The sequence below is a fragment of the Chrysochloris asiatica genome, unplaced genomic scaffold (genome assembly GCF_000296735.1).
Source record: "Chrysochloris asiatica unplaced genomic scaffold, ChrAsi1.0 scaffold00084, whole genome shotgun sequence".
Taxonomy (NCBI): Eukaryota; Metazoa; Chordata; class Mammalia; order Afrosoricida; family Chrysochloridae; genus Chrysochloris; species Chrysochloris asiatica.
Window position 1 is genome coordinate 11,176,124 of NW_006408602.1, and position 12,361 is coordinate 11,188,484.

At 38.1% G+C, this 12,361-nt stretch overlaps 1 pseudogene; it reads left to right on the forward strand.

The window, feature by feature from the left end:
• The first annotated feature begins 4,449 nt into the window (after nucleotides 1–4,449).
• Nucleotides 4,450–12,361, forward strand: part of LOC102813694 — a 77,984-nt pseudogene continuing 70,072 nt past the window's right edge.

Consider the following 12,361-nt stretch of genomic DNA (forward strand, 5'->3'; position numbering starts at 1 on the left):
TCCACAGAACTTAAAAACAACAACAGTGATGCTAATAAAGCAGGATTAAAGGCAGCTGTGTGAAAGGACCCTTGGTGGCACTGGAGGTCTAACTGCAATGTTGTCAGTTCAAACTCACCAGCCACACCATGGGGAAAAAATGAGACTGCTCCCTGAAAAATTTGTTGTTTGGTGCCTTGCAATCGGTCCAATTTATAGCAACTCAGTACATGGTTTCCACTGACAGCAGTTCCTCTGGTGTGTCAAACTCTGCAGCTATTCCACTAACGAAAATGGCCAGTTGAATAGTATTTGTTATGTTTGTTGTCTCATCACAAACCAAAGAGAAAACTTGGATATATCCTGCAGAATCCTTCAATGCTTTTTCAATATCTCTGAGACTAGCACTCTGAAACAATTTAACTTTCTCTGGTGCTAGCAACTCCTCAGTATCCACCATGTACTCTTTCACAAAGTATCTGTCTACATGAGGCCTCAACTTCTTTACTATTAGCTTGCCCACTACATAACTCATCAGAGGAGTTATGTAGCCTGTTGCGATTCCAAACTCTACTGAAGAGCACTGATTTTAACCAGATACATTTGGCCTCCCTGTTCATTGAGGTCAGCATGTTTTGAGCTGTAATGGCACTCCAGATTGGCTTTTTCCATTACTGCTAATGGGACTACAAATTCTGTTTGAATTACAAGGTCAGCAGTTCAAACTCACTAGTCACTCCTTGGAAACCCTATCTGGGGTTATTATGAGTTGGAACTCACTAGATGGCACTTAAGAACCACAAAAACACATTGCCACAAACCATTCACACAGGTTTGTCTTTGACTTCAACAAAAAAAAATTTTGTTGTTAGGTACCATTGAGTCGGTACCAACTCATAACTACCTTCTGCAGAACGAAACACTGCCTGACCCTGGGCCAAACTCACTATCGTTGCCACGCTTGAATCCATCGATGCTGCCACTTTGCCAATCCATCTCATTGGGGGTCTTCCTCTTTTTATCTGACCTTCCACTCTACCAAACATGATATCCTTCTTCAGTGACTGGTCTCTCCTGACACTGTGTCCGAAGTATGAGATGAAGTTTGGCCATCCTGGCCTCCAAGGAGCCCTCTGGCTGTACTTCTTCCAACACAGATCTGTTTGTTCTTTTGGCAGCCCATGGTACTTTCAATATTCTACTCCAACACCATAACTTAATAGCACCAATTCTTCTACAGTCTTCCTTATGCACTGTCCAGCTTTCTCATGCATATGAGGTTATTGAAAATACCATGGCTTGGGTCAGGTGCACCTTAGTCTTCAAGCTGACATCTTTGCTCTTCAAATGTCAAAAGGTCTTGTACAACAGATTTGCCTAATGCAATACATCATTTGATTTCTTGACTGCTGATTCCATTATTGTTGATAGTTTATCCAAGAAGAATGAAGTCCTTGACAACTTCAAATTTTTCTCCGTTGATAAGAATATTGTTGATTGGTCCAGTGGTGAGGATTTTTGTTTTCTTTACATTGAGATGTAACTGAAGGCTGTGCTCTTTGATCTTCATCAGTTAATATTTTAAGTCCTCTTCACTTTTGGCAAGCAAGGTTGTATCATCTGCATATTGCAGGTTGTTAATGAGACTTTCTTCAATCTTGATGCTACATTTTTCTTCATATAATCCAGTTTCTCAAATTATTTGCTCAGCATACAGGTTGAATAAGTATGGTGAAAGAATACAACCCTGTCACACACCTTTCTTAATTTTAAACCATCTAGCGTTCCCATGTTCTGTTCGAACAACTGCCTCTTGGTCCATGTACAGATTCCTCAAGAGCACAGTTAAATGTTCGTGAATACTCATACTTCACAATGTTTTCCATAACTTTTCATGATCCACACAATCGAAAGCCTTTGCATAGTCAATAAAGCACAGGTACACATTTGTCTGATATTCTCTGCTTTCAGCCAAGATCCATAAGACATCAGCAATGATATCCCTTATTTCAGGGCTTCTTTCTGAGTCCAGCTTGAACCTCTGCAAGTTTACTGTCAATGTATGCTTATAGCCATTTCTGTGTTACTTTTAGTAAAACTTTACCCGTATGGATATCAAAGAGATTGTCCGATGATTTCCACATTCCGTTGGGTCACCTTTCTTTGGAATGGTCACAAATATGATCTCTTCTAATCAGTAGGAAGGAGCTCTGGTAGCGTAGTGGTTACGAATCGGCCTGTAAACCTCAAGGTCAGCAGTTCGAAACTACCAGCTGCTCCGCGGGAGAAAGATGAGGCTTTCTACTCCTGTAAAGATTTACACCCTCAGAAACCCTGTACAGGGTCGCTATGAGTCGGTTCCGACTCCACGGCACATAACAACAACAACAACAATCAGTAGGCCAGATAGTTGTCTTTCAAATCTCTTGGCATAGATGATTGAGTGCCTCCTATGCCACCTCTCTTTCTTGAAAGTTTTCAATTTTTATTCCATCAGTTCCTGGAGCCTTGCTCTTTGTCAGTTCCCTCAATGCAACTTGAACTTCTTCTTTCAGTATCAATGGCTCTTGATCCTATGGTACATCTTGAAACAGTTGAACATCAACCATTTCCTTTTGGTACAGTGACTCTGTGTTCCTTCCATCTTCTTTTGATGCTTTCTGCATCATTTAATAATTTGTCCAGAGAATCCTTCAATAACAAAAGTCGAGGCTTGAAATTTTCTTCATTTCCCCCAGCTTGAGAAATGCTGAGTGTGTTCTTCCTTTTTGGTTTTCTGACTCTGTATCTTTGCACATTTTGTTGTAGTATTCGGCTTTATCTTCTCAAGCTGGTCTTTGAAATTTTCTGTTCCGCTCTTGTACCTCCTCATTTCTTCCATTTGCTTTAGCATCTCTATGCTGGAAAGCAAGTTTCAATGTCTCTTCTGACATTCATTTTGACCTTTTCCTTTCTTGTCTTCTTAATGACTTTTTGTTTTTTATCTGTATGATGTTCTTGACATTTGTTTATTTCTCTTGGCAAGATCTACATGCTGCATCAACATTTCTTTTCTTTGTAGTCACCATTTGTAGGATGTCATATCCAGTGTGTATGTCACCAGTGACATGATTATTTTACTTTGATTGCTGTTCTAATCCTGCATTTTCATTTGGAACATATCTAATGTTCGTATTATCAACTCTTAGGTCTTTTCTGTGTACTATAATTTCTTAATCTTCACTTGAGTTTCAGTTTTTACAAGTGTTTTTGATTGTGAACATGTAGATAAAGGTTGTATTGGAGTTATTGTCTGTGTTGACAACGAAGTCCACAACATGGTCATCAGTCATTGGAGGCAAGGTCATGAAGGTTGAGAGGAATCATCTCATTGCATCAAGTATTCAGTATCACTGGATTGCCCGTAGTTTCACCACAGTGGGGTAACACTTTCACCAATCTGTATACTCCCATCCTGCCTGGTACTGACTGTACTTAGAGTCACCACAATACAGGCAGATAGGCATTGGGCAGAGGACGAGAAGCATATGTATCTGTCCCATCATGTACTCATATGTGTCCTGTGTATCCCTCAATGGATGTTTCTTGCTTGTTCCTCAAAATTTATGTTATTATTATGCTTCACTTAATCGAAATTTATGTTGCTATGAAAAAAGTTCTTCGATTTATTGAATTTCAAGTCCTGTCTGGATTGCTTTGGCAGGGCCAGACCAAGTGATTTCCCAGTATAGGGTCTCTGAGTCTCAATAGACTCTTTGACAGTGGTATGGATATGCTTATGAGGTAGGATTCAATCTACAGGATTAGGTTGTATCTAGAGTAAATCTCTTTTTAGATATAAAAGGGATAAACAAGTGAGCAGAGAAAAGGGGACCTGGCTACCACCTAAAAAGAAGATCCAGGATTGAAGCACATCCTTTGGACCCAGCATCTCTGAGCTAAGCACTTTCTTGACCCAAGGAAAGACGGATGCCAAGACACATGGAGATCTCCAAGGAACACTGGACTCAAAGATGCTGAAAGGAGGCAAGAACCTTTCTCCCAGAGTTGGCAGTGGCAGGAAATCTCCTAAAATCAGCAACTAAATTTGTTATTTCTAACTTCCTAACCTCTGAGAGTCCAGGTATGGCACTGCAGGATAATAAACTGTACTACGAGGCCAGTTTGAGTTGCAAAGTCAGAGGTTCAAACCCACCAGGCACTCCTTAGAAACCCTATACAGCATCGCTATAAGTTGAAACTGACTTGACTGCATTTAACAACAACAACTCTGAGAGAATAAATTTCTGTTTGTTAAAACAATTTATTTGTAGTATTTCTTTGGAGATGTAAACAAAGGAAATTGAAGGTTGGAAGTTTTTAGAGCAGGTGGTTGGCAGGCATGAGAAATGGAGCAATGAGATTCTATTGTGTGAGTTAGCCCAATGGGTTGGGGCTGAGCAGCTTAAGGATAGAAATAAAGTTACTGAAATGGTAGTAGGATATTGGATATGCTCTTCAGTTGAGTTTGGAATCACAATAGGCTACATAACTCCTCTGATGAGTTATGTAGTGAGCAAGCTAAAAGCAAAGAAGCTGAGGCCTCATGTAGACAGATCTAACACTGAGGAGTTGTTAGCACCAGACAAAGCTAAATTGTTTCAGAGTGCTTGTCTCGGAGATATTGAAAAAGCACTGAAGGATTCTGCAGAAGATTTCCAATTTTTCTCTCTGGTTTGTGATGAGACAACAAAAATAACAAATACTACTCAACTGGCCATTTTCGTTAGTGGAATAGCTGCACAGTTTGACTTGCCAGAGGAACAAACTGTCAGTGGAAACCATGCACTGGGCATTGATGGTGGATCCAAGCAAATTTAAATCTTTGACAACTTCAATCTTTTCTCCATCTATCATGATGTTATTTTTTAGTCCAATTTTGAGAATTTTCATCTTCTTTACATTGAGATACAGTTTTTACAGAAAGCTATACGTAGTCTTTGATCTTTATAGGAATGTATTTCAAATCCTATTCGTTTTCAACAAGCAAGTTTGTATCATCTGCATATTGCAGATTGTTAATGAGTCTTCCTCCAATCTAGAAGCCACATTCTTCTTTGAATAATCTATCTTCTAGGACTATTTTCTCAGCACACAGATTGAATTCATATAGTGAAAGAATACAATGCCGGCACACATTTTTCCTGGCTTTGAACCATTCAATATCTCCTTGTTCTGTTCGAAGGACTGCCTCTTGGTCTACATACAGGTTCCTCATGAGCACAATCAAGAGTTCTGGAATACTCATTCTTCTCATTGCTATCCAAAGTTTGTCATAAACCACACAGTTGAATGTCTTTACGTAGTCAATAAAGCACAATTAAACATCTTTCTGGTATTGTCTGCTTTCAGCCAAGATCCATCTAATGTCAGCAATGATATTCCTCATTCCAAAGCCTCTTCTGAACATGGCTTGAATTTCTGGCAACTCCCTGTTAATGCACTGCTTCAATAATATTTAAAGTATTTTCAGAAAATTTATGCTTGCATGTGATATTAATGATACTGTTCCATGATTTCTGTATTCTATTGGGTCATATTTCTTTGTAATGGACAGAAATATGGTTTTCTTCCAATCTGTTGTTCAAGTAGCTGTCTTGAAAATTTCTTGACATAGATGAATTTGCACCTCTAGTACTCCATCCATTTGTCAAAAGATTTCGATATGTATTCTGTGAATTCCTGGAATCTTGTTTTCCACCAATGCCTTCAGTGCTGCTTGGACTTCCTTCCTTCAGTACCATCAGTTCTTGATCATATGTTACCTTGAAAAGATTAAGCATCGACTTGTTTTTTGTGGCACAGTGACTGTATATTCTTTCCACCTTCTTGCGATGATTCCAGTGCCATTCAGTATTTTGCCCAGAGAATCTTTTATTTTTGCCACATGAAGCTCAAATTTTTCTTCAGTTCCTTCTGCTCGAGAAATGCTGATCATGTTCTTCCCTTTTGGTTTCCCAACTCCAGGTCTTTGCACATTTCATTACAATGTTTGACTTTGTTTTTTAAAGCTGTACTTTGAAATTTTTTGTTTAGATCTTTTTGCTTAATTATTTCTTCCCAATTTTTTTAGCTTCTCTGTGCTCAAGAACAAGTTTCAGAGTCTTTTCTGACACCCATCTTGGCCTTTTCCTTTTTTCTTGTATTTTTAATGATCTTTTGCTTTCTTCATGTATAATATTCTTGAGGTCATTCCACAACTCTTATAGTTTTTGGTCATTTGTGTCTAATGTATCAAGTCTCTTCCTGAGGTGGTCTTTAACTTCAAGTGGGGCATTATCATGGTCAATTGCTTCATGTGCATGTGAAAGTTTTACAATGAATAAGGACAACTGTAGAAGAATTCATGCATTTAAATTTTGGCATTGGAGAAGAATATTAAAAGTCCCACAAACTGCCAGAAGAACAAACAAATCTGTGTTGGAAGAAATACATCCAGAATGTTCCTTACAAGCCAGGATGGTAAGACTTGGTTTTTCATACTTCAGACATGTTATCAAAAGAGACGAATCCTTTAATTGTTTCCAAAGATTTATAGGCAACATCCACATCCATCCCTTTCATTAAGGTTTTAAAAAGGTATATTTTATGAGGTCATTAGATCCCAGGAAAAAATGCAGATATGGTAAATAATTTTAATGAAGGGGATGGATCTTTGGAAACCATTAAAGGAACCAAGCATTAACACTGTACTCAAATTCATAAAATTGGAGCAGGAAGTTGTTGATAAGCACAAGCAGTAAATCAGAATAATCTACATGTTTCAGGATTAGTGTTGGAGACATCAGTATGAATTTATGTTCAACTTAATATAACCACAGATGATTCTAGATCCACTAAACCTGCTGCCATCAAATCAATCCAACTTATAGTGACCCTATGTTGGATTTTTGAATCTATAAATCTTTACAGTAGCAGATAGCCTCACCTTTCTTCCATGGAACATCTAGTGGGTTAGCAGCCAAAGGCCTAACACCTGATAACATTTAGACATATCTATACATATGTGTATATGCACTGGTTAGTGCACATCCTTTTGTTTCTCTGCTATGTCCACTGAGTTAAGCTAAAAGCAATAGTACCTAAGAGCTATGATTATATCTTGTGCCAGATCTTTTTTTAATACCATTCTTCAATACAAGGAACTACAGGATGTTACTGTTAATTCTAAGACTGGGGAAAGGAATATAAAATATAATCCAGTAGCAAGAGCCTAAAGACATATGTTATCCAGATGTAACTGGGCATACTGGAGCAGTGGGATGCTGGAGCAGAACATGGACAGAAAGTAAAAACTTAGAAAATCTGAATTGATTATGGATTTTAGTTACTAATATTGTGAGGTGCCATTGAACCAGTTCCAAACTATACACACCCTACACACAACAGAATAAAGCACAGCCAGGTCATGTATCATCCTCACAATCATGCTATATTTGAGCCTATTGTTGCAGACAATGTGTCAATCAATCTCATTGAGAGTCATCCTCTGTTTTGCTGTTTCTCTACTTTACCAAGCATGATGACCTACTCCAGGGACTGGTCCCTCCTGAAACATATCCAAAGATCATGAGACAAAGTCTTGCCATCTTCAGTTTTAAGGAGCATTCCACCTGTACTTCTTCCAAGACAGATTTCTTCCTTCTTTTGGCGGTCCATATTATACCTATATTCCTTATTCTTTACCAACACAATAATCCAAATGCATCCATCCATTTGTTGAGCTATAATCCATACTGAAGGCTGTAATCTTTGGTCTTCATTAGTAAGTGCTTCAAGCCTTCTATAGTTTCAACAAGGAAGGTTGTAAGTGGTTCATGAGTGTTCCTCTAATCCTGATGTCAATTCTCCTTCATATAGTCCAGCTTCTTGAATTATTTGCTTAGCATACAGATTATATAAATATGGTAATAAGATATAGCCCTGACACACTTTTCTTGATATGGTGCTGTATGATAAGCACTGGACCTCAAAGTTGTTTTGAATTGCAAGGCCAGTGGTTCAAATCCCCCAGCAGCCCTCAGAAACCCTATAGGGTCACCATGAGTCGGAATCAACTAGATAGCACTTAATAACAACAATAACATGTGCCACAAAGACAAAACTGAAAGTGGAACTCATCAACAATATCATTAATATCATACGCATGTAAGATTTTTCTGAAGATTATTTTAAAAAGTGTTGTAGCTGTATATCAACAGGTAGCTTCCAGAAATTTAAGCAGAATTCACAGGAGGATATGGAAAAAGGGATACCATTGCTGACATCAGATGGATTTTGGTTGAGAACAGAGGATGCCAGAAAGATGTTTAGTTTTGCTTTATTGACTATGCAAAGACATTTTACTGTGTGGATCATAACAAAATATGGATGTCATTGGTAAGAATAGGTATTCCAGAACACGTAACTGTGCTCATGATGAACCAGTTTATAGATCTAGTGGCGGTCTTTAAACAGAAAGGGGGATACTGGATGGTTCAAATTAAGGAAAAGTTTATTACAGGGTTGTGTCATTTTACCATACTTTTTCCATCTCTATGCTGAGCAAATAATCTGAGAAACTGGTTTAGAAAGCAGGATTAGAACTCACTGTTGCTGTTGTTAAGCAGCATTGAGTCAGTTCTGACCCATAGCGACCCTGTATAGGGTTACCGAGGAGCACCTGGAGGATTTGAACTGCCAACTTGTGGTTCGCAGTCAGTGCTGATCCCAAAGCACCACACCAGAAGTTCCAGCTCATAACAGGCATCTTAAATTTACTATGTCTAAAACCATACTTCTCTTGTTGTCTTCATCTCAGTAAGTAGCAACTTTTATGTTTCTTGGTGCTCAAGCTGAGAAAAATAGAAGTCATTTTTATTAACTCTCACATAGAACCTGTAAATAAAACAAGAGGCAGTTGTTCCAACAGAACAATGGGACACTTGCTGTTTTTTGTTGTTAAATACCATTGAGTTGTCTTCCACTCATAAAGACTCTATGGACAACAGAAGGAAACATTACTGGTTTCTGCACTGTCCTGAATAATTGTTATGCTTTTTATTGTGAATTCAGTGAAGATTTACAGGCAAGATCATCAGCTTTACATTCAACAAATCATAAATTTGTTTCACCTCAATGATTACAATCTCCTCCCTGTGCTTCCATTCAAATCTTATATTTCACAAATGAACAAATCAAAAATATTTGATGCACACATACAAAACAAAATAAAAACTATACATTCATTTAAATGTCTGAAGGGCACATTTTGCATGGCAGCTCCCTGCCCAAAGGCACACAACCTTACTCAATCCATGGACCTAGAACACTGTTCTCCATGCTACCACCTCTGCTGTCCCTCCTTTACTAGGTAGGGGGTCTCATCCTCCACACATGCTCTTTCTTCTTGATGGTCCTGGGATCATCTGTTCCTAAAATAAAAGGTTAACTGTTGTTGTTGTTGTCAGATGCCATCGAGTTGGAACCAACTCATAGCGACCCCATGCGCAGCAGAACGAAACACTGTCCGATCCTGGGCCAACCTCACCACCGCTGCTACACTTGAGTCCATCAATGATGCCACCTGGCTAATCCATTTCATTAGAGGTCTTCCTCTTTTTCTCCGACCCTCCACCTTACCCAGCATGACATCCTTCTCCAGTGACTGTTCCCTCTGGACAATATGTCCAAAGTATGAGAGACGAAGCTTAGCTATCTTGGCCTCCAAGGAGCACTCTGGCTGTACTTCTTCCAAAACAGATCTATTGGTTCTTTTAGCAGTCCATGGCACTTTCAGTATTCTCCTCTAACACCACAACTCAAAGGCATCAGTTCTTCTACGATCTTCCTTATTCACTGTCCAGCTTTGGCATCTATATGAGGTTATTGAAAATACCATGGCTTGGGTCAGGTGCATCTTAGTCCTCAAGCTGACATCTCTGTTCTTCAACACTTTAAAAAGTTCCTGTGCAGCAGATTTGCCCAATGCAATAAAAAGGTTACTACTCCCCGCTTTTAGTTATCCTATGACTGAAGATCAAAGATGATAGCCTTAATGTTAAAAAAAAAAGCAAAGCTCCTCACAACCAAACAAATAACATCATAATAAATGAAGAAAAGACTGAGTTTGTCAAAGAATTCATTTTGTTTGGACCCACAGTCTGCTGCATAAGACCTCTTTAAAGTGTTTAAGAGCAAAGATACCACTATAAGGACTAAGTTATGCCTGACCCAAGCCATGCTTCATATGCATGTGAAAGTTGGACAATGAGTAAGGAAGACCATAGAAAAATCGATGCATTTGAATTATGGTGCTGGTGAAAAACATTCCAAGTCAGTTGGACTGCAAGAAAAATAAACAAATCTGTCTTGAAAGAAGTACAGACAGCACGATCCTTAGAAACAAGAATGGCTAGACTTCATCTTTTGTGTTTTGAACATATTGTCAGGAGGGGACCAGTCCTTGGAGAAGCACATTGTACTTGCTAAAGTGGCAGGCCAGTGAAAAAGAGGAAGCCACCTAATGAAATGGATTGACACAGTGGCATGGCAGCAATAATGGGCTCAAACATAACAATTGTAAGGATGGTGCAGGACCCGGAAGTGTTTCATTCTGTTGTCCATAGGGTTGTTACTAGTAGAAACTGACTCAACAGAATTTAACAAGCAAATATTCCCTTGTTATGTTGGAACAACTGTCTCTTGTTCTGTGTACAGGTTTTGCATGAGCTTAAATAAGACAATATCTGTTTTTTTGCATAGGTAATGAAACACATGTGAATGTCTTTCAGTTATTCTGAGCTCTCAGACAAGATTAGTCTGACATCAATAATGATTTCTCTTATTCCATGTCCTCTTATGAATCTGCCTTGAATTTCTGACAGTTCACTGTCAATGTACTACTGCAAGGATTTTTCAATTATCATCAGCAACATTTTAGTTGTGTGTGATATTGATGTTGCTAAATAGTTTCTGAATTTTGTGGGATCATCTCTCTTTGAATTTTGATGTTTTAAGTGATGTCAAGTCAATTACAACTCATAGCTGTACAGAGTTTCCAAGGAGCAGCTGGTAGATTTGAACAGCCAATGTATTGTTTCGCAGTCCAGAACTTACCTTACAGCACCACACCAGGAGTCCTTCTTTAGACTGGGCACTACTATAATTCTCTTTTAGTAGATTTGGCCAGGCAGCTGTCTTCCAAATTTCTTGGCATAGATGAGCACCTGCAGAGTTGCATCCATCTGTTAAAATGTTCCAACTGTTTTTCTACCAATTCCTGAAGACTTCTTTTTAGTCAATAACTTCATTGAAGCTTAATCCTCTAGTATTGATTCTTGGTCATATGTTGTTGTTGTTAGGTGCCATTGAGTTAGTTCTGACTCATAGAAACCCTATGCACAACAGAATGACCCATTACCTGATCCTTCACCATACTCACATTTATTGTTACGTTTAAACCATTGCTACTGCAGTTGTGCCAGTCTGTCTCCTTGGGTTCCTGATTATATGGTACTTTCTAAAATGGTCAACCAATTTTTTTTTTTTTTTTGGTGTAGTGACTGTGTGTATTCTTTCCATCATCTTTTGATTTATATTGCATCATTCAATGTTTTGCCCATAGAAATCTTCAATATTGCAAGTTGAGACTTAATTATTTTCTTAAATACTTTCAGCTTGAGAAATTTTGAGCACATTTTTCCCATTTGGTTTTCTAACTCAAGTTCTTTGCACATTTCATTACAATATTTTACTATGTCTTCTCGAGCCACCTTTGGAAGCTTCTATTCAGCTTTTTTACTTCTTCATTTTTCCCTTTCACTGTAGCTATCTTCATTCAAAGCAAGTTATAGGTACTTTTCTGTCTCCTATTGTGGTCTTTTCTTTCTTTCCTATCTGTTTAATAAACTTATGCTTTCTTCATATATCATATTCTTAATGTTATCCTATAACTCAGCTGGCCTTCAATAATTAATATTCAGTGTGTCAAATCTAATGTAATGGCTGTTGTGTTCAGGTGGAATTTACTCAATGTTGTGCTTTGACTTTCACAGAATTGCTTTAGTTTTTCTTCAGCTTCAACTTGAACTTTTATATGTGCAATTGATGATCTGTTAGTTAACACTGCCCTTGTTCTGGCTGAAGGTATTGAGACTCTTCATTGTCTCTTTCCACAATGTAGTCTATTTGATTCTCATGTATTCTATATGATAGTACAAATATATAGTCATCATTTCTTTGATGGAAAAAAAAAGGTATTTGCAATAAATAAGTCATTGGTCTTAGAAAATTCTTTCATGCTATCTCCGGAGTTTCTGTCATCACCAAGAACCCGTTTTCCAATTGTTGATAATTCTTTTTT